Raw genomic sequence first — 21,728 nt, forward strand, 5'->3', positions numbered from 1 at the left:
ACCCACGCACTAAATCAGCTGATTTCATCAACCAGTTCCCCCTACCTGACTGAGGGGTGGTGTTGACTGGAATCAACTGGCGTAGTACATGGGGGGGAGCAAATACATGGTTAGGATTTTTACTTTCTGGATGTGGATTTGCCACCTCTGGTCGGGACACCTGTTCGGGGGGGGGGGAACTGGGGGAACAGCGTGATCCTCTTACGCGCTACGCCCCCCATGGTGAAACTCCTCACTGTCAGGTGAAAAGAAGCGGTTGGCGACTCCACATGTATGGGAGGAGGCATGTGGTAGTCTGCAGCCCTCCCCGGATCGCTAGAGGGGGTGGAGCAGCGACCGGGGCGGCTCGGAAGAGTGGGGTAATTGGCCAAGTACAACTGGAGAGGTTAAAAATAAAGAAATAATCTCAATATAAAGATGTAAAATTAATGTTTTTTAAGCAGAGCTTCCCGCCCGGGATTCAGCCAGGGAGTCTTTTTATAGGTTGCCGTAGTCACTCTCTCCCGGAAGCGCGCCCTCACGCCTCGTTATTCCCGCGCTCCGAAGAGACTTACGAGGATCTGCACGCTTCCGGACACTTCCGGATCCCGCCACTGCCACCAGTGTAACTGAGCATATTTTCGCTCGTTGCGGGATTCGACCCAGCGTTGTACTGCACCACACCACATCGCTAACCGACCCCTGGCCGACAGGTGTCGCGGTGTCGCGGCACGATCTTCTCGGGGTAAATATTTTCCCGGCTAAGGCCCCCTTGTCGCATGTTTAGCGCATTTTTAGGTAGCTAACGTTCTGCCCGTTTAAAAAGATCGCGAAACGTAGCCTTTGTGGGAAAATAATGTTAATATTATATTTTATTGATAAGGAAAATATTATTCAAGTGAGTCTTTTTAGTAGTTTACAGTAGTCACTCTCTCCCGGAAACAAAAATAAATAAATAAAAAATTCTTTGTCTTGGAAGCAAGCTTTGTTTTTCCATGTAAACATGTTGGTATCTGCTTTATACACTGCTTTATCAGTGTCCTCTACACGCCTTTTTGAAAAGAACTGCATACAATTATTTTAAGTCAGTCGATGGCTGAAGGGACATCATGGAGGACAGCTTGTTTTTTGTAAAGAGTAATAGGGTTCAATTATAGTCAATTAATCTCTCCTGTGAGTCTCGCCAAATGAATACATTAAATCACGTCTCATGGTGGACAGATGGGACAGCTGATGTACTGACAGTGGAACTGAATGACTGGTCAACGGGTTGTTTAACTAGTTAGCTGACGCATTACTTCCCAGACAGCATCCAGATGTGGGCCACTTCAGGCAATGATGGGCCACTGATGGCCTTCTTCTGGCTCTGACAAAATGGATGTGAGCCTGAAGTGGCCCACATGTATAATAGCAAATATGGCCCAAATATGCAAAATCAAATGTGGGCCTTTTTTTTCTGGCAAAGACGCGGTGCTGTCGACATCATGTAATCTGGATGTGACCCTGAAGTGACCCGTGTGGTAAATGGTGAATATGGCTCAAATATCACAAAACAAATATGGGCCACCTTTGGCAAATATGTTACACATGCGGCATTGCTATGGCTTGGTTCTGGCCCAGATCTGGCAAACAGGAGCGGACCGCCTAGGTGCCATTATTCCACGCGGTATGTGGGCCGGATGAAAATGTCGGGTGTGGGACGGGTCCAGGCCACAGCAATTTTGCTATCTGGGTTATGAGCTGATTTACTAAAACTCTGGCTAGACAACAGACTGACTGGCCATCAAGTTCAACTCTAAAACAATAAGAAAAAAACTCCCCAACTTCATAAAAAACACAAAAATACAGCAGAATTTTCCATTAGTGCTTTACACTCCATAGTGAAGACTTGCTCGGAAATCTGATCCAGAATACCAATCTCCAGAGGATACAAACCACATTATCATTTAGAAAATAATATCTCCATTAAAACCTACAATTAAAAGCTGATATTTCTGTATTTATAAAAATTACCGTTCATGGCGGTCCTTTCTCAGGAGGTGGGAGGTTAAAGGTCTGTATCTGTTTCAAATGGCTTTTAGAAACGATGTGCCGTGTGCTAAAGTCCATATGGAAACGTGTCAGCTAGCCGGTGGTCTGCTGTGTCTGCTGTGCTTTACTTGATTTACAGATCGCTGAGCAAACAGCCGCCATTACCAGAGAAACCAACCTGGACCGGAGCAGCGCTTCACAAACAGGGGCCTGGGGACCACCGGGGGCCCTTAAGAGAGCCTCGGTGGTTCCTCGACACAAGGAAGGATATGGTTAGATTTCACTGTTATTGGTTTCAGTCAGCAGAAGAAGAGAATATCTCACTGGAGGTTTGTCTTGACGCGTGCTCAATAATCCAGGGAAGGAAATCCAAGGTGAATCAGTTCATCTGGACACAACGTTTTTTGAGAGAAATGTTTCATCGCTCATCTAAGTGACCTCTTCAGTCTCAAGTGACTGCAGGTATCCCACCCCTTATAAACAATACAGCTGCATAACGACCGAAACCAGCGATCTCTTTCATATGCAAATTACCGTGAACATTAATTATAGTTACAATGGCCATGTGTACTATTCACAGAGGATTGGGGAATAGTTGCAATCACAGCATTGTAAGATGGCGACAGATGTAGTCTTAGTGCACGCCACCCCTCCCCCCACCCCTCGGTTCAGGGTTGGTTGTTCCCTCTTCACATAGATGGCCTCTTTGACTCCCCATTCAAACCAGCGTTCCTCCTTATCAAAGATGCTATTGTAAGATGCCAACCTCGCCATCTTACAATGCTGACATTTTTACTCATTTCGGTGAGGATTGCCTTAAATTTGTATGTGAGTACAAGCGAATGGCTTGTAAGATGACAGACTAAGACCTGAGATTCAGCCTCAGGTGCAGACAGAGCGGGATTACACCAGGCGGGATGATCATTGTACAAAAGCAGAATGGGAAGCCAAGAGTATGCATCGATCCAAGACCCTTGAATAAGGCGTTGCAGCACAGTCACTTCCCACTACCAACCACTGAAGACATACTCCCAGATCTGTCCAAAGTCGACGTGTTTATGGTGTGTGACATCAAAAGTGGTTTCTGACATGTCAAGCTGGAGGAGGAGTCCAGTTACCTCACAACATACTCCACTCCATTCGGACGATACCGATGGCTGAGAATGCCTCTGGAAATAAGTCCAGCTCCTGAGATCCTTCAGCGAAAGCTCACACAAGCGCTGGAAGGTCTGCCTGGTATGTACATTACTGCAGATGATGTGCTGATCACGGGACAAGGTGAGACACAAGAGGCAGCTGAACATGACCATGACGAGAGGCTGAGACTTTTTCTTAGTAGAGGCAGACAAAAGAACATCAAACTAAATGCAGACAGGTTCAAACTGAGACAAAAGGAGGCTGCGTACATAGGACACCTCCTGACGGCAGATGGACTAAAAATAGACCCTGAAAAAATGCGTGCCATCAAACAGTTGCTGAAACCAACTGACGTGAAAGCAGTCCAGAGGCTACTGGGTATGGTAAATTACCTGGCCAAGCTTTGCTCTCATCTCTCACAGACCATTGTCAGGTGTTGAGGCAATTGACACACAAAGATTGAGTGGAACTGGACAGCACAACATGAGGAAGCATTCCTCAGACTTAAAGAGACTATTGCAAAGGCTCCAGTGCTGAAATATTACAACCCAGATGAAGAACTGACCGTACAGTGCGACGCTTCAGACACAGGTTTAGGCACAGCACTCATGCAGAAGGGTAAGCCTGTAGCATTTGCAAGCAGAGCACTCACAGAAAAAGAGCAAGGCTATGCCCAAATAGAAAAAGAGTTCTTAGCTATGGTGTTCAGCATGGAAAATTTCCACCTGTACACGTATGGCCGCAAAGTCACTGTTCAAAGTGATCACAAGCCGTTAGAGACCATAGTGAGAAAGCCACTACTGAGCGCACCTAAAAGACTTCTAAGAATGATGCTGCACATTCAAAAGTATGACCTGGATGTAGTGTAGTATGTACCAGGAAAAGACGTGTTGCTAGCAGACATCTTGAGCAGAGCCTATCTTCCTGAGTGCTCATCCTATGGCACAGTGGAAGCTGAAATAGAGACTGTTAATATGGTACAATACATACCCATCTCTGAAGACAGACTCAAAGCGATCCATTCTGCGACAAAAGAGGATCGAATACTGCAGATTCTCATTAAAACTATATGTCGGGGACGGCAAAAAGACAAGACAAAGACACCAAGTGCCATACTTCTCTTTCCAGGATCAGCTTAGCTATCAAGAGGGCGTAGTGTTCAGGGGTGACCGTGTTGTCATACCGGATGCACTGAGGAGTGAGATCACTCACTGTATACACTCCTCTCATCTTGGTGTGGAAGGATGTCCACTGAGGGCTATTGGCAGGGCATGAACGACAAGATCAAGATGTACGCAGCCAAGTGTGACATCTGCAGGTCAGTGGACAACAAAAAACAAAAAGGTGGGCACAGATCTGTTTTCATTTGACAACAGGGACTACCTCATCACTGTAGATTACTATTCAAAATTTGGGGAATAAAAGAAACTGAAAGCCCATTTTGCATGCCAAGGTATTCCTGACACTGTCATCTCAGACAACATACCGCAATACACATCCCAAGAATTCCAGAGATTCAGCCGACTGTGGGAATTCCAGCATAAGACCTCATCACCAGGCCACCCTCAGAGCAACGGCAAAGCGGAATCAGCCATTAAGACAGCAAAGAGACTTATGCTCAAAGCTAAAACTGCCGGACAGGACCCTTATTTTGTACTTCTGGACCACCGCAACACACTGTCACTAGGCCTGGACCCCAGTCCACCACAGAGACTCCCCAGCCGCTACACCAGAATGCTACTGCCCACAAAAGCAAGCCTTCTACAGCCAAAAGTTGAACGGCCCCGCAGGGACTGAAAAACAATCAACAACGTCAGAGTGCCTATGACGACAGATCAGCTAGAGACCTAGACACGCTGAAACAGGGCGACTGTGTGAGAATACAGCCACTCGAACCCCACACTGTCTGGAGACTAGGCAGAAGCCGGTCGATTCTAGATCCTACGATGTCCAGTTAAACTCTGGTGGTGTTCTCAGAAGAATTTGGAGACGCCTCAGATGTGCTCAAGGACTGGCCCGCAGTGAGTCCACTGACATAGAGACTGCTGACCCCAGTCATTCAGAGACTGCCCCTCCGCACACGGTCTCTGAGACAAACACAACCACAGACACTGGTGACAGGGACACACCTGTGACCACCAAAGCTGGTCACACAGTGGTGAAGCCAGCATGCTATAAGGACTTTGTGACTTTAAATAAATAAGTAACCAATGGACTTTGGGGGGGAAAAGGGAAATAGCTTAAACAATTTTGGAATTTTGACTGAAGTTGTCGGACATGTTGATGTATTCATATGTTCATGTTGAAATAGTTATGTGCAATCCTCTGGAATATCTACTTAGCCAATGTTTGTGAAATACTGAACTATGAGCTGTGCAGATATGTAATAGCGTAAAGAGGAGGTATAACACCTTTGTTCACAGTAGCTGTCAACTAATGGGTCTGACCCGGTGTGGGAAGATTCTTTCATTCATTCATCTTCAGCTGCTTCTCCAAGGTCAGGTCGCGGTGGCACCAAGCTAAGTAGGGCACTCCAGACCTCCCTCTCCCCAGCAACGCCCTCCAGCTCCTCCTGGGGGACCCCAAAGCATCTCCTCCCAGTTGGCCGTGCCCGGAAAACCTCCTAAGGAAGGCGCCCAAGAGGCATCCTAATCAGATGCCTGAACCACCTCCACTGGCTCCTTTCAACGCGAAGGAGCAGCGGCTCTAGCGGTGTGGGAAGATGGCGGCGCGAATTCACATTTGCGGCGGCCTCACCCAGTACAGTCGATGCAGTGTCTTTGTCCACATCTGCGTCTAAGTTTTTGTCTTGGTTTGTTGGCTGGGAGAGCTGGCGCTGGATCGGCTGGGAGAGCTTGGTCTGCTGCACTGTGGGCCCAGGGACCACGGCCTTGCCCGGAGCCGCAACCGAGGAGGTAACACCCAGGGCGGTCTGACAGGATGTGGAAGCGGGGCAGGCTAAGCCCCGCTTCCCTCTTGGCCGGTGGTTCCAACAGTCATCCTGGCTGGCATTTGTTCCTTTGGATATATGTGTTAGTTTGGATATGTGTGTTAGTTTGGATATGTGTGTTAGTTTGTATATATGTGTTAGTTTGGATATGTGTGTTAGTTTGGATATGTGTGTTAGTTTGGATATATGTGTTAGTTTGGATATGTGTGTTAGTTTGTATATATGTGTTAGTTTGTATATATGTGTTAGTTTGTATATATGTGTTAGTTTGGATATGTGTGTTAGTTTGGATATATGTGTTAGTTTGGATATGTGTGTTAGTTTGGATATGTGTGTTAGTTTTTATATACTATGTGTTAGTTTGTATATATGTGTTAGTTTGGATATGTGTGTTAGTTTTTATATACTATGTGTTAGTTTGTATATATGTGTTAGTTTGTATATATGTGTTAGTTTGGATATGTGTGTTAGTTTTTATATACTATGTGTTAGTTTGTATATATGTGTTAGTTTGGATATGTGTGTTAGTTTGGATATGTGTGTTAGTTTTTATATACTATGTGTTAGTTTGGATATGTGTGTTAGTTTGGATATGTGTGTTAGTTTGGATATATGTGTTAGTTTGTATATGTGTGTTAGTTTGTATATGTGTGTTAGTTTGGATATATGTGTTAGTTTGTATATATGTGTTAGTTTGGATATGTGTGTTAGTTTGGATATGTGTGTTAGTTTGGATATGTGTGTTAGTTTGGATATATGTGTTAGTTTGTATATATGTGTTAGTTTGGATATGTGTGTTAGTTTGGATATATGTGTTAGTTTGGATATGTGTGTTAGTTTGTATATATGTGTTAGTTTGGATATGTGTGTTAGTTTTTATATACTATGTGTTAGTTTGTATATATGTGTTAGTTTGGATATGTGTGTTAGTTTGGATATGTGTGTTAGTTTTTATATACTATGTGTTAGTTTGTATATATGTGTTAGTTTGGATATGTGTGTTAGTTTGGATATGTGTGTTAGTTTTTATATATGTGTTAGTTTGTATATATGTGTTAGTTTGGATATGTGTGTTAGTTTGGATATATGTGTTAGTTTGGATATGTGTGTTAGTTTGTATATATGTGTTAGTTTGTATATATGTGTTAGTTTGTATATATGTGTTAGTTTGGATATGTGTGTTAGTTTGGATATATGTGTTAGTTTGGATATGTGTGTTAGTTTGGATATGTGTGTTAGTTTTTATATACTATGTGTTAGTTTGTATATATGTGTTAGTTTGGATATGTGTGTTAGTTTTTATATACTATGTGTTAGTTTGTATATATGTGTTAGTTTGTATATATGTGTTAGTTTGGATATGTGTGTTAGTTTTTATATACTATGTGTTAGTTTGTATATATGTGTTAGTTTGGATATGTGTGTTAGTTTGGATATGTGTGTTAGTTTTTATATACTATGTGTTAGTTTGTATATATGTGTTAGTTTGGATATGTGTGTTAGTTTGGATATGTGTGTTAGTTTGGATATATGTGTTAGTTTGGATATGTGTGTTAGTTTGGATATGTGTGTTAGTTTTTATATACTATGTGTTAGTTTGGATATGTGTTAGTTTGGATATGTGTGTTAGTTTGGATATATGTGTTAGTTTGGATATGTGTGTTAGTTTTTATATACTATGTGTTAGTTTGGATATGTGTTAGTTTGGATATGTGTGTTAGTTTGTATATATGTGTGTTAGTTTGGATATGTGTGTTAGTTTGTATATATGTGTTAGTTTGGATATATGTGTTAGTTTGGATATATGTGTGTTAGTTTGTATATATGTGTTAGTTTGTTTATATGTGTTAGTTTGGATATGTGTGTTAGTTTGGATATGTGTGTTAGTTTGGATATGTGTGTTAGTTTGGATATGTGTGTTAGTTTGGATATGTGTGTTAGCTTGGACATGTGTGTTAGTTTGGATATGTGTGTTCTTGTAGTTCTTGGATGTGTTTTTGTCTTTGTGTTGCACTGCTGTGGGCTGTGGGAAACAGCATTTCGTTTCATTTCATGTGCCCAAGCACCTGAGGTGAAATTGCAAATTAAGTGTTCACGCCAGTGCTCCTCATAATGAAGATCTTAATTGCTGTTAAGAAGAGATTTTTACGGTTTTTTAGCTGCAATGCGATACAAAGCAAACACTGGGTTGTTATAACTGCTCTGAAAGAGGAAAACCTCAACAAAAAAGAGAGAAAAGATGTGAAAATAGGAACTATTGTTTAGTTATGTTGCTACACGAACCTAAGTTGTTGTTGCACCCAGAGGGAACGTACGGCTAAGTGGATGTATTGTGACTGCAGGTGTCGAAATTAAATAAACTTGTCACCCAGTTGGGTAGGAATCATATATTCTGTAGTCCTGTTGTATGTAAAAGGGACAGAATATACCAGATAAGGTGGGGGACATCATTATGGAGGAGGACGGTCTCTTATGATGTGATGTCCCTCCTTATGTGTGTCCCTGTTGATGAAGCGGTGGAGGTAGGAAATTACAAAACGACCCCACCCTTGGCAATAGCACCACCCTTAACGCTGACCAAGTGTGTCTGCTGTTGTTATTCTACGCATATGGAGGAAGTGGGAAAAGTTGCTCCGATGTCCTATCCAGGGACACCACCTAGCCATTGGTTCAGGTTTGTGGACGACACCTGGGTTAAAATGAAATCTCAGGACGTAGCACATTTCACCCACCACGTCAACTCTGTGGACGCCACATCAGGTCCACCAGGGAGGAGGTGGAAACGACAGGTTAGCCTTCTTACGCTGTGAAACTGCAAATTGGTGATGGGGGACGTTGGATTGTTGAAGTTTACTGTAAACCAACACATGCTGATCAGCACTTAAGGTTTGACTCTCGTCATCCGCTGGAGCGCAGACTAGGACTCTGAACCCTAATAAACCACCTGGCCCGCGAGAGCCACATGTCTGGCCTGCGCCGGCCCATTGGCACTAACGCACCTGTCATAACCTGTGAAATAAAGTGCGTGCTGCTCTACTTTGCTCTGACCTCACCCCACACCGTACACTTCAGCTATGCCATACAGCAGGCATAGACGTAAAACGTACTCCGCGCTCTCTGCGGCCATTCAGCAGCTACGTCACAGATCACCAGTAACTGTCTTAAACCGAGAACATGGCCTGTGCCAAAAACTGCAAAGCCGACCAGGAAAAACGTTAGTTCAAATCTGACCGGACTGATCAGTTTTGCTTTACTTTACCGGACCACGCCAATGCCAAACCGGCATGCTTGATATGCATGCCGACCGGAGCGGTCTGCACGGCAGATCATCTCAAGCGGCACTTCAACACTATGCATGCCATCATACAAGCACCCCGCTTCTACCGTCTGCAGAACAACATCGGCACGAGGGAGTGCAGCAGCTGCATCACCGCAGGTGTCACGGAGCCTGGCTAAAGCTGAGAAGCCATTCGCTGATGCTCAGTTGGTTAAAACCTGTGCAACTGATGTGGTTGGTGAAGTCCATCCTTCCATGATCCGAACCGCTTATCCTGCTCTCAGGGTCACGGGGATGCTGGAGCCTATCCCAGCAGCCATTGGGCGGCAGGCGGGGAGACACCCTGGACAGGCCGCCAGGCCATCACAGGCCCGATACACACACACACACACACACACACACACACACACACACACACACACACACACACACACACACACACACACACACACACACATTCATAGGGGCAATTTAGTACGGCTGATTCACCTGACCTACATGTCTTTGGACTGTGGGAGGAAACCCACGCAGACACGGGGAGAACATGCAAACTCCACACAGAGGACGACCCCCAAGGTCGGACTACCCCGAGACTCGAACCCAGGACCTTCTTGCTGGGAGGCGACCGCGCCAACCACTGCGCCACCACCGTGCTGCCTGATTTGAAACAACGTAACATGGCATGTCAGGCTTCTCACAGGTCTGGAGTCTGAATAACACGAAACCATCGGCACGTCTTCTGAGATCCCGAACTCTGAAAAATTGGGAGGATTTCTCTCTCTGTGAAACCAGCGAGTGTCTGACATTTCACAATTCATCATCAAGGCTTGGCTCCTCTCCAGCCTCTGGAAACGGCGTGTGTGCGTGAGAGAGAGAGAGAGGGAGAGAGGGAGAGGGAGAGGGAGAGGGAGAGAGAGAGAGAGGGAGGGAGAGAGGGAGAGAGAGAGAGAGGGAGGGGGAGAGAGAGAGAGAGAGAGAGGGAGGGGGAGAGAGAGAGAGAGAGAGAGAGAGAGAGAGAGAGAGGGAGGGAGGGGGAGAGAGAGAGAGAGAGAGAGAGAGAGAGAGAGAGAGAGAGAGAGAGAGAGAGAGAGAGAGAGAGAGCGGGAGGGAGAGAGGGGGAGAGAGAGAGAGAGGGAGAGAGGGAGGGAGGGAGAGGGAGGGAGACAGGGAGGGGGAGAGAGAGAGAGAGGGAGAGAGGGAGGGAGGGAGAGGGAGGGAGACAGGGAGAAGGTCAGCCGTCAGTTACAGCGTGGAGAAATTAAAAAAGGGCTAAATTGGAGGCAGAGGATAACTGCAGGTTATCCGCTCTCAAACTGTCCGCCGACAAATACAAAAGTCAAAGGAGCAGAAATGCGCCGCCATTTTAACAAGGCGGCCGCGCGCCGTCTCCGTGTTTACCGACAACAAAATCGACTCCGTGACAAAAGAGGTGAAAATGCCAAACAGCCGGTAAAGAGCAGCCCGTCTGGACGGACCGAGCTCCCCCCCCCCCACTCCCCACCACTCCACACCGGAACCGGAAGAGAACGACTCTGCTGCCCCCTGCTGACGGCGTGCGGAATGGAACCCCCCCCGGCACGCCTGGAGACGCGCGCGGTGGTGGGACTCTGCGCGTAACACCCGGAAGCCAATTTACCGCAGATCCATTCATGCACGCTGTGTAGAACACACACCCTGCATGACGTATACCACTCACCAACTCACCCACCGAGGGCAGCGCCACTAACGAGTGCACCAATCTATACAGCAGGACCCGTGCATGTGGTCTACGGGATTATCTACTGCCGCGTGGACAGTCTGTTAAACCCCCCACCTTGTCCCAACTCGGATCGCCACTTCCACTCGTGTTCTACTTCTTATTATGCTTACATTTAGTTTCCATATCGTCACCCCACGCTGCCTTCACGCTCTCCTGACTGACACTTCTTTAATTTCCATCGGGACATGGGGTATGTGCACATGTGTATATGTGGTATATACCACATGTGCACATGTACACATGTACATGGGATATGTGTACATGTGTACATTTGGTACATGTACATGTGTACATTTGGTACATGTACATGTCTTGATGCATGCTCAATAATCCAGGTAAGAAAAATCACAGAAAGTTGAATCAGTTCATCTGGATACAACATGTACATGTGGTATGTGTAGATGTGTACATGTATAGTATATATGTGGTATGTGTAGATGTGTACATGTGTAGTATATATGTGGTATGTGTAGATGTGTACATGTGTAGTATATATGTGGTATGTGTAGATGTGTACATGTGTAGTATATATGTGGTATGTGTAGATGTGTACATGTATAGTATATATGTGGTATGTGTAGATGTGTACATGTGTAGTATATATGTGGTATGTGTAGATGTGTACATGTATAGTATATATGTGGTATGTGTAGATGTGTACATGTGTAGTATATATGTGGTATGTGTAACTGACAACACTGTGGCGTTCGAGTCCCTGTAGGTGACCACATCAGAGTGAGCACCTGTGAACACCTCACACTACGGCTGCTGGTGCAGTACTGCAGTACAGCCTGCAGGTGAAACGTGAAGATGCGGTTTGATGCTCAGCATCGCTGAACGTCACTTTACCTCCAGTACCAGCTGACGTCACGAATCCTCCAAACCAAACGGCTCGCCTTCATTAAAGTACAGACGTGGCCCGTCGTCTCACCAAAACTACGGCTGCCTGGCACGTGGAGTACGGCCACATGCTGGACTGCCGAATGATTAATGGCTTTTCCATTATCAGCACGCTGCCCCGTGTGGAAAGGAGTGAGACTGTGTCGGCATGTCAAGTGATTATTATCGTCTGGATTTAAGATATGCAAATCACAGCTATGATGGACCTATATAAATCACCACGTCACATTAAAACCGAGGTGAGGTGAGGTCCTCCTCCTCGGCACCTGGGTTAGGGGTAACCCTCCGAACCCGTGGGCCGGTCAGAGTCCTCTTCACTTCCGGGGGAATCCGCCGGAAAGGTAAGAGGGCTTCCAGTCTGACCACCAACCAGAAGGAAGTGCAGTGTACAACACCAGTTGTTCTGGGTCATAAAGCCCAGCCGCCGGTGTGGAGCTCTTCTGGCGGCCTGTGTGCTGGGGATGTCGCACAACACCAGGGAGAACACATCCTCTCGAGGTGTCAACCGAGCGCTCTGAGTGCTTGTGAGCTTGCGAGTTCCTTCTTCCAAGAACAACTGGCAAGAACGTTCTCCCCAAGGACACAAGTCCACTCTTTGGGTCCTTTGGTTTGAGACGCTGTGGCGGGTCGGCCCACACGCGTGTCCGTGAAGGCGGTCTAACAAATGGAAGATGGTTTTGTTAGCGCGGAGATTTGATTCTCGATGAGCGTCGGTTCGATGAGCTGAAGCGTGACGTGCCTCAGAGATAAACATCCAAACTTAACAAGGAGAGGACGAGTTCCTACGTTAAAGACAAGCAGGTGGGACATCCGGGCCCTTATCTTTACCGTGGCATGTCGTCTTCCTGTTGGAGTGGCGTCCACACCTCCACTTATTCACACCTCCGCTCATGACACAGCGTTCCCTACTGTCTGACGTCTCTAATCCAGCGGTGCTCAATTGGGTCCTTGGGTACCAGCAGTACCTACCAGGTAGGGCATTACATCCACCTGCTGTTCAGCCTCCAGTCAGGAGGGGTTCCACTTGAACAACAGGCCCAGACGGCATCCGGATGTGGGCCACTTCAGGCAATGATGCGGCACTGATGGCCTTCTTCCGGTTCTGACGAAATGGATGTGAGCCAGAAGTGGCCCACATGTATAATAGCAAATACGGCCCAAATGTGCCAGATCAAATGTGGGCCTTTTTTGGCAAAGCTGCGGTGCTCTGGGCCACATGTGATCTGGATGTGACCCTGAAGTGGCCCGTGTGGTAAATGGTGAATATGGCCCAAATATCACAAAACAAATATGGCCCACCTTTGGCACATATGTGGCACATGCAGCATTGCTATGGCTTGGTTCTGGCCCAGATCTGGCAAACAGGAACAGACCGCCCAAGTGCCACCATTCCACGCGGTATGTGGGCCGGATGGAAGTGTCGGGTGTGGGGCGGGTCCGGGCCACAGCAGTTTTGCTACCTGCGGTCAGATTTACGCTTGTGGCCCTAAATCACAAATCGGTTCCAGACGGATTTACAATCGCAACTACTTGCGGTTTGGTGTACCACACCCCTCCATGCACACGGGTTGTCTGGAGCTAACCGGGCGGCTGCTGGAGGCCCCCCCCCATTCCCCGTGGTGACCTACAGAGGCGTGTGCAGAAGTTGGTGCTTTGCACCAGATGACTTTCCTGTTCCCTCCTCCAGTCGCCCACGGACACGTCGGGTTGGATTTGAATGTAAAATAGCGCCTTTGATCATCCGGCCCCCCCCCGGTCTGACGTGCAGGAGAAGACGAATGGTGTTGATCACGGCCTCGGCACAGCAGGACGTCTAATTAGCTTTTTCTTAAAGGTTGTACTTATTAGTCTCCATCATCGCTGTCGTTACATCAATTAATGCTCTCTGACGGCTGAGGAATTGTCACCGGGGCGGCGCGGGTACGAGCAAGACCCCCCCCCTCCTCCTCCTCTCTCCACACTCACACACACACGCACACACGCGCCCCGGCATCCTTCACGAGCAGAAGAACCTCCTCTCTTTGGCATTAAAGGCCTGTCATCCGTGCTGCGGGCCTGCAGCCCAGCGGTGTCAATTAAATGTGATTGACTGAGTAAAGCAGCACACAAATAAGCCAAAACAACGGACACAAAAATCTATACGTGACTCCCCCCCCCTGACTGTCAAATCAAGCGCTCGTCTCCTCCGTTTTCGTGGCGTGCGGCCGTCCGCCCGCCGCGGCCCTGCGCGTCCGCCGCGCCTCCTCTGCGCGCCGCGCTCCAATTAGCCGCTCCTGCGCCTCCTGCGCGCCGCGGACGGAGCGGCGCCCCGGGTATCGACTCAAACTGTTGTCCAGTAAATGAGGTCTAATTTATCAGTTTAACTTCACCCACCAGAAAAGCAGAGAGGGAGGGGGTGGGTGGGTACGGAGAGAGGGAGACAGACAGAGAGAGAGGGAGAGAGGGAGAGGGAGACAGACAGCGAGAGAGGGAGAGGGAGAGAGGGGGAGAGACGCCCCCTTTTTTTCTTACATGACCTGCGGAGTGGAAAATGTCTCTGAGCTGACGGTCGTGGTCCCTCAGACACCGCAGCGCTCCCATCTCCCAGAGTTTGTTGTGCTAATTGTCAGCCAGCAGCCATGCTCCATCCTGGGGAGTGTGATTGAGGAACACTATTAGAGCGGAGCCCATTAGACTCCTCAGGGAGGACACACACTGTGCGTGGGAACCATCAAAGGCCAATTTGCTAGCCAAACACCATAAATCCTGCCCCGTTAAGTGACTGTTTTTGATACCGTGAAGCTTGCAGAAATAAATATGTCGTCCATTATACATTGTCCATTAAATAAGCGGAGAGCACAACTCACACACGACATCCATCTGGGTGTCAGGCCGGCTGGTTGCAGGCAGCACACGCACGTCGGGGCGGGGGTTAAATCCACCATCTCAGCAGCTTAACATATGAACATTAACCTACAGCAAAATGGCTTCAGTTTAAAAAGGCAACTTTGCTTTATGAATGGACAACGTCAACGTAACCCGGATAGCATCCGCACGCATACCCACATCCGGCTTCCCACCCGCAGACATGGCCAGTTGTGTGACCTCCACCCTAATGCTTCACAGATAGCATCCGCATGTGGGCCACTTCAGGCAGTGATGCAGCACTGGTGGTCTTCTTCTGGCCCTGACAAAATGGACGAGAGCCAGAAGTGGCCCACATGTATAATGGCAAATATGGCCCAAGTATGCCACATCAAATGTGGGCCTTTTTTGGCAAAGCTGCGGTGCTCTGGGCAACATGTGATCTGGATGTGACCCTGAAGTGGCCCGTGTGGTAAATGGTGAATATGGCCCAAATATCACAAAACAAATATGGGCCACCTTTGGCAAATATGTGGCACATGCGGCATTGCTATGGCTTGGTTCTGGCCCAGATCTGGCAAACAGGAGCGGCCCGCCCAAGTGCCATCATTCCACGCGGTATGTGGGCCGGATGAAGTGTCAGTGTGGGACGGGTCCGGGCCACAGAAATTTTGCTATCTGGGGGGGGGGGTACACTTAACTCCATCGTCACCTCAACACGGGGTTGCACCAGCACCTAACAGGGTGTTTTCTTACTGACAGGAGTTCAAGGTAACACATACACAACACACAGAAAAAGACTAGCTTGTGTGCCTGACCAAGACGTGAGCGGGGTGATTCTCTGCGTCTCTGGATAAGCGGGTGATTTATCTGATTTATCATTTACGGCGTGACGTAAAATCCGCGTTGTAAACAGGATGCGCGCGCAGAACGTGTGGCAAAACAAGGGCGAGAAGCAGCGTGCGTACCTATGAAACTCACCGATGAAAGCGTATAAAGCTTAAAATTAAAAGGAGAAAAAAGTTGGAAATTTGACAAAATGGGAATGTCAGAATATGCCGAAGGTCTAAGCAAGGAGGACAGAAAGCATTACGAGCGGAAACTTACACCAGGCGCTGGAGAAGAACCTCCCGATCCGTTCGTGCTGGAGGAAGCTCAGCGGACAAGTGACGTCACGAAGTTGGCCAACATGGCTGGAGGGACGTGACCGAACACCTCTTAGACACACCAAGTATGTTTACCAAAGAATCAATGAAGGTGTGCAAGTCTTTAGACGCACACGATTACTTCGTTGGTGGACCTGTCCAGGACTGCTTTTACCACCTGTTATCAAAGGACAACAAGTTTTGCTCCTTAAAGCAAAGGTAAGCCCTCGAAGTCTGCTTGTATGGTTGAATTGTTTGTGCGGTTATGAGCTCGAGGCTGGAGTCAAATTATGACCTCAAACATCACGACACAAGAAAGCGGACGGACTCGTCAAACCTGAGGAAGACTAGGCATTAACAGCTCAAACTTGGGTTTGCCAGCTGGTCTACTACAGCGGGGGCTGACCATGTGCCATGGAGAGCCACGTGTATGCGAGTTTTCGTTCCAGCCCGACTCCGCACCAGGTGGTCTCACTGACACGTCCTGCCTCTGTGGTTGAAGGGTTGCTAATCAGTGAGACCACCTGGTGTGGAGTCCGGCTGGAAGGAAACCCTGCATACACGTGGCTCTCCGCGGCACATGGTTAGCTAGCCACCCCAGGGCTACTAGGGCAGTATCACACTTAGAGCAGTGTCTTACGTATGTTCGATCGCCATACTTACTTGTGTGAGAAGCGGACACACACCGGATATGAAACGTTCTCCGCGAATCCCCGCCCGTCTTCTTCCGTTCTTCAATCGGAGTTCCCGCCTTTTTTTTTTACCATCTTTACGATTTGTACAGCCGACAGCGCAACAACTGTGAGGCCTTTCGTTTTGGTTGAACATCTAATTTCCCGTGATGGTCTCCGAAATGAACGCAGTAACGTTGACACACACGAGACTCGCGGCCTCACGATCTGCGCACGCACATTTGGCGCATGTAACCAGGGGAGCGCGTCTGTAGAAGAGGAGTAAAAGGGAGGGAGGACTCGGAGGACCAAAGAAATGTTTATTTCAGCTTTTAAGTTGGCCTGAACAAGTCTAACAGGACAGAGGAGAGGTGAAAACCTGGTTCACCTGCCACTACTGACTCTGAAAACTGGTTTTGACCGTACAACAGTCCAAGTCATTATTTCCATTGACAAAAGTCCACCTTTAAAAGTTCATCGAAGAATCGGGTCAAAGTAGAACTCTGTCCCCTCCCACAAGGTCACGACGTCCGGCTGAGAAACAGGAAATGCTCCTCTCTTGCTTCCTGTGGGCGTGGTTATGTTAAAGACACTTCAAATTAAAACTGCACACGAAAACAAATCTCTTTTAAAAAAAACATTCGAGGGATGCAGAGGAGACCAGAAAATACTCTGGGCAATGATACCAGAAACTACAACAAAATGTTTCTGGGATATAAACTTCATTCTTTTTTCTCCAAATGTTTGTTAAACCTCCTCTGAACACTCACTCGTACGCAGTGGTTGTTAAACGCTAAATTCAATGTTTCACAACAACATCCTTTGTCCCGGGAGTGAAACGCTGTCCCGGACCAACACAAAGGCTGACGTCACCAGCATCACTCAGCTTCCTGTGAACTACATGACATCCTGTCACGTGTCAAAGATGCTGTATGCATCCATCCATTATCCGAACTGCTTATCCTGCTCTCAGGGTCGCGGGGATGCTGGAGCCTATCCCAGCAGTCACTGGGCGGCAGGTGGGGAGACACCCTGGACAGGCCGCCAGGCCATCACACAGGGCCGATACATTCACACATATCCATACTTAGGGACAGTTAAGTACGGCCGAGTCACCTGACCTACATGTCTTTGGGCTGTGGGAGGAAACCGGAGCCCCCGGAGGAAACCCACGCAGACACGGGGAGCACATGCAAACTCCACACAGAGGACGACCCGTGATGACCCCCAAGGTTGGACTACCCCGGGGCTCGAACCCAGGACCTCCCTGCTGTGAGGCGACCGTGCTAACCGCCGTGCCACCGTGCCGCCCCTTTCTTTGACGAATAACGACCTCGAGTGGTCCAGTGATGTGACGCCAACAAACCCAAACAGACAAGCCAGTAAACAGAGGTGGTGACAGTCCCTCAGCAGAAATCAGTTCACTGTGACGGCCGTTTACTGAGACAGTCAACAACCAGTGAGCCGCTCCAGCTCCCGTGTTTTCAGTGGTTACCCTTAAATTCTCCAGTATTTTATTTTCATACTGTAAATCCTAGAATTACATTCAAAACAGCCGTGACCGTGAACAGACACGGCGTGTTCACATGCAGACTGTAGTGTAGCGCGGGCCAGCTACTCCAGCAGTAGCATGTGTTAATCCGGACAACGAGGACTGATCAATTCTGACATCTGACACGGTAATACTGAGCCTCATATCAACCCATATTCCAGTTGGATAATATCCAGTTTTGTTCATTTTAACGCCTATGGCTTCATCCTCTGCATTCAACACACAACTTCCTTCTTCTTCTTTAGATATTGTGGTAGATTCGACTTTTTTCCTGTGTGGGCTCCATTACAGTTTGAACGCTTGGCAGGAATGGTGGACCCCACCGGCATCAACCACAACATACCGAATTACAGTTACACAAAGCTAATAAACTGAATGGCTGTTGCTGCAGAAATGCCAATGGGAAAATGCACAAAATATGGCATTTCTAACATGACAAGTAACAGATAACAACTTTACATGTAGAATTGGGGGGGGGGGGCAGTGAGTCATTTAATTTGTTTTAATCTTTACCACCCATTAACCCCTTAGATCCCTTCAGGAAAGCCAAAATATTACATATAAGGAGTGGAGGATGAACTGGATTCTGGATTCTCGTAGGGTTCTCTGAGGTTTTAATGCATCTGGCCCATGGAGATGAGATCTGTACCACAGAAAAAGGAACTTTTTCAATGAAAAATAAATATCCTCGCCATTATGCAGTGATCAAATGGCTCCCGAAGCCAGAAGCTGGAGAGCTAAGACATCCAGGACCCACCTCACTGACACAAACAGCAGACCGACTGACTTAAAAGATGACAGCCAGGCCGTTTTTCTCGGGTGTACGTTGAGGTGTACATTCATTTTCCCGTCATCCTATTGATTTTCTAATTTCCACGTCAGGGTCTTCGTCTGACGACAACACAGGAGTGTAACCAATAGCTTGAGCATGTGGACGGCTGACAGATCTGCTTTAACTAAGACGGAGGCCATCGCGTGAACCGCTTCTGCCAAGTCCTCCTTTCATGAGATCCCAGACTGAACGTTCATCAGTTTTCCAGCTTCAGCAACAACTCCGACACACCTTCCTGCTCCCGTTCAACCTTCTGAACCAACATCTGACTTTTGGAATGTGTGAGATCTCCTGCAGAGGACTGACCATGTGACAGGTCAATCCAGAACCCTCTAAAGACCTTCACTGAACTACATTTCAACTGACGCAAACACACATCCAGAAAAGTTTAAGCCTCTTCTAGGTTTCCAAATTCTAACTTTCAAATGAAGCTGGTACTACGGGTGGAAGATCATCCTTTTACTTAAAGCGGAGATCTGTGACTTCCCTCCATTAATACATGTCTATGTTCTCCATGTGTATGGTGGAGTCATGCTCCATAACACTACCGGTCATCTTCACCATGGTTGGAGACACTCTCCAGTGTCCGTACACCGCTGCTGAGATGTTTTGACCGGGTAGGATGAACACTGGTGCAGCAGAAAACATGTAGGTGTTGGGGAAAAGACTGAGACGTGATGCTGATGTGTCCATGACTGTACAACAGTGTTCCCATATAGTGTGATGTAGTTTGTAATACACCAGACTGTCTGTGTTAGCTTTGGTCCCAGGATCCATGTTTACAAGGGTGGGAACTGTTTACTGCTGAGCTGACGGCACGCCAGCCACAATGGCTGCTACACCTGGTTTGTAGTCCTGCTACACCTGGTTTGTAGTCCCAGAACATCAGAGTCAACAGGTCTGTTTCTCTCTGTCTCCTACATCCACTACATCACAACACTGTTCACCTGGAAGACTGACTGTCTGTCCAGCACCACCACATCACCTCCACCTTTCAGATGGAGAACATAGTGAGAAAAGTCACAGACTGCAGCTTTAAACTTGGCTTTCAGTTCATCTAGTCAGCCTGCTGGCCGGCTGTCGTCAGTTTCTAGAAGGTGCTGCCCCAGTCAAACCCTCATCACACACCGAACCACAGCCTCATCCCAACCTGAAAACCTTCCCACCAGAAATACTGCATAGATAACCAAACCACTCAAAAACACTGGGATATGAAGCTAACAACAAAACATTAAATACTGAGATATATATACAGTGGTTTCAAATACTGTTGTGCTAGTGCACGTTAACCGTGTGCATGAATATAACAAGACTTTAAATCATATAAACACAAATTTAAAACATAATTGTGTGCATTAACATAAATATTAATATTTGATAACTTCGTCTTTAGTGTAGAAGACAAAGTCTTAGTGGCAGGATTCGGACAGAATCCTCACAACTCACAACTTCCTTTTGTGTTTTGTCGAACTGTAAAGTGACTTCTTACAGCGTCTCTCCAGCAGGAAATGATTCGAATGTGAAGTGACCCCAGAGGAGGACGTCAGGGGGGGAAATGACCCGTTCTGTTGTGACCTTTGAAAAGTGACGCTTTGGAGATATGACGTGTGTGGTCAGATGAACAGCCAGACCAACATCCTTTACTTGGTCTGTGAAAATGCCCTCTGAGGTCGTGTCATGTACAGGTCAGAGGTCAAACATCAGACACGCTCGGTGTTGTCATCCACTCACCTGGTGAGTCATCACTTCAGAGACCGGATACCTGGTTGGGATCACGGTATCGAATAACAGTTACCAATGTGAACAACATCAGTCATCCCTTAACCGTATGAGAAACAGACTCGCTTGAGTCAGCGGATGTGTGCAATACTGCAGTACTACTGCATTTAGCAGGAATGGCACTCAGCAACCAGTACAACTAGAGTACAAGGTCAGCCACGGGAGTACGACAGCTCCCATCAGAAAAGATGGGGGGGGGAAAGTATCTTAAAGGTGCCGCGTGTCATTTCCTTTTTCCTTCAGCGATGTGAATGAAAATAACCAATCAAAATGGACACCCTCCACCAGTAGAAGGTGGCGGACACACAACATTTTTGTGGACATCTACCGTTTTTAAACACCTTCAAATGACGACAAAACAACTCGCCATGTGAAGGGAGCGCTCTGCAGAGAAGGAGGAGTGTCATTTACTTTGTTTCAGCGTATATCCATCCATCCATCCATCCATTATCTGAACCGCTTATCCTGCTCTCAGGGTTGCGGGGATGCTGGAGCCTATCCCAGCAGTCATTGGGCGGCAGGCGGGGAGACACCCCGGACAGGCCGCCAGGCCATCACACAGGGCCCACTAACACACACACATTCATACCTAGGGGCAATTTAGTATGGCTGATTCACCTGACCTGCATGTCTTTGGACTGTGGGAGGAAACCCACGCAGACACAGGGAGAACATGCAAACTCCACACAGAGGACGACCCCCAAGGTTGGACTACCCCGGGGCTCGAACCCAGGACCTTCTTGCTGTGAGGCGACCGCGCTAACCGCTGTGCCACCAAGCGCTCTCCAGAGCTGATAATTTTGAAAACGCCTGTCCGGTGTCGACGACAAAAACAGAGTTAAAAAAAAAACAAAAGAACAAAACGCTGATTT

The 21,728-nt window shown here is 47.5% G+C and overlaps 1 long non-coding RNA gene across 1 annotated transcript in view; it reads right to left on the bottom strand.

Annotated features, from left to right (window-relative positions):
• LOC130132772 (uncharacterized) overlaps positions 1-14,650 on the bottom strand; it is a 26,725-nt gene extending 12,075 nt beyond the window's left edge. Inside the window, exon 1 of the long non-coding RNA XR_008813062.1 lies at positions 14,545-14,650. This is a non-coding gene — a long non-coding RNA (uncharacterized LOC130132772). The remainder of the gene's footprint in view (positions 1-14,544) is intronic.
• Positions 14,651-21,728: the final 7,078 nt, after the last annotated feature.

Source organism: Lampris incognitus, unplaced genomic scaffold (genome assembly GCF_029633865.1).
Source record: "Lampris incognitus isolate fLamInc1 unplaced genomic scaffold, fLamInc1.hap2 scaffold_164, whole genome shotgun sequence".
NCBI lineage: Eukaryota > Metazoa > Chordata > Actinopteri > Lampriformes > Lampridae > Lampris > Lampris incognitus.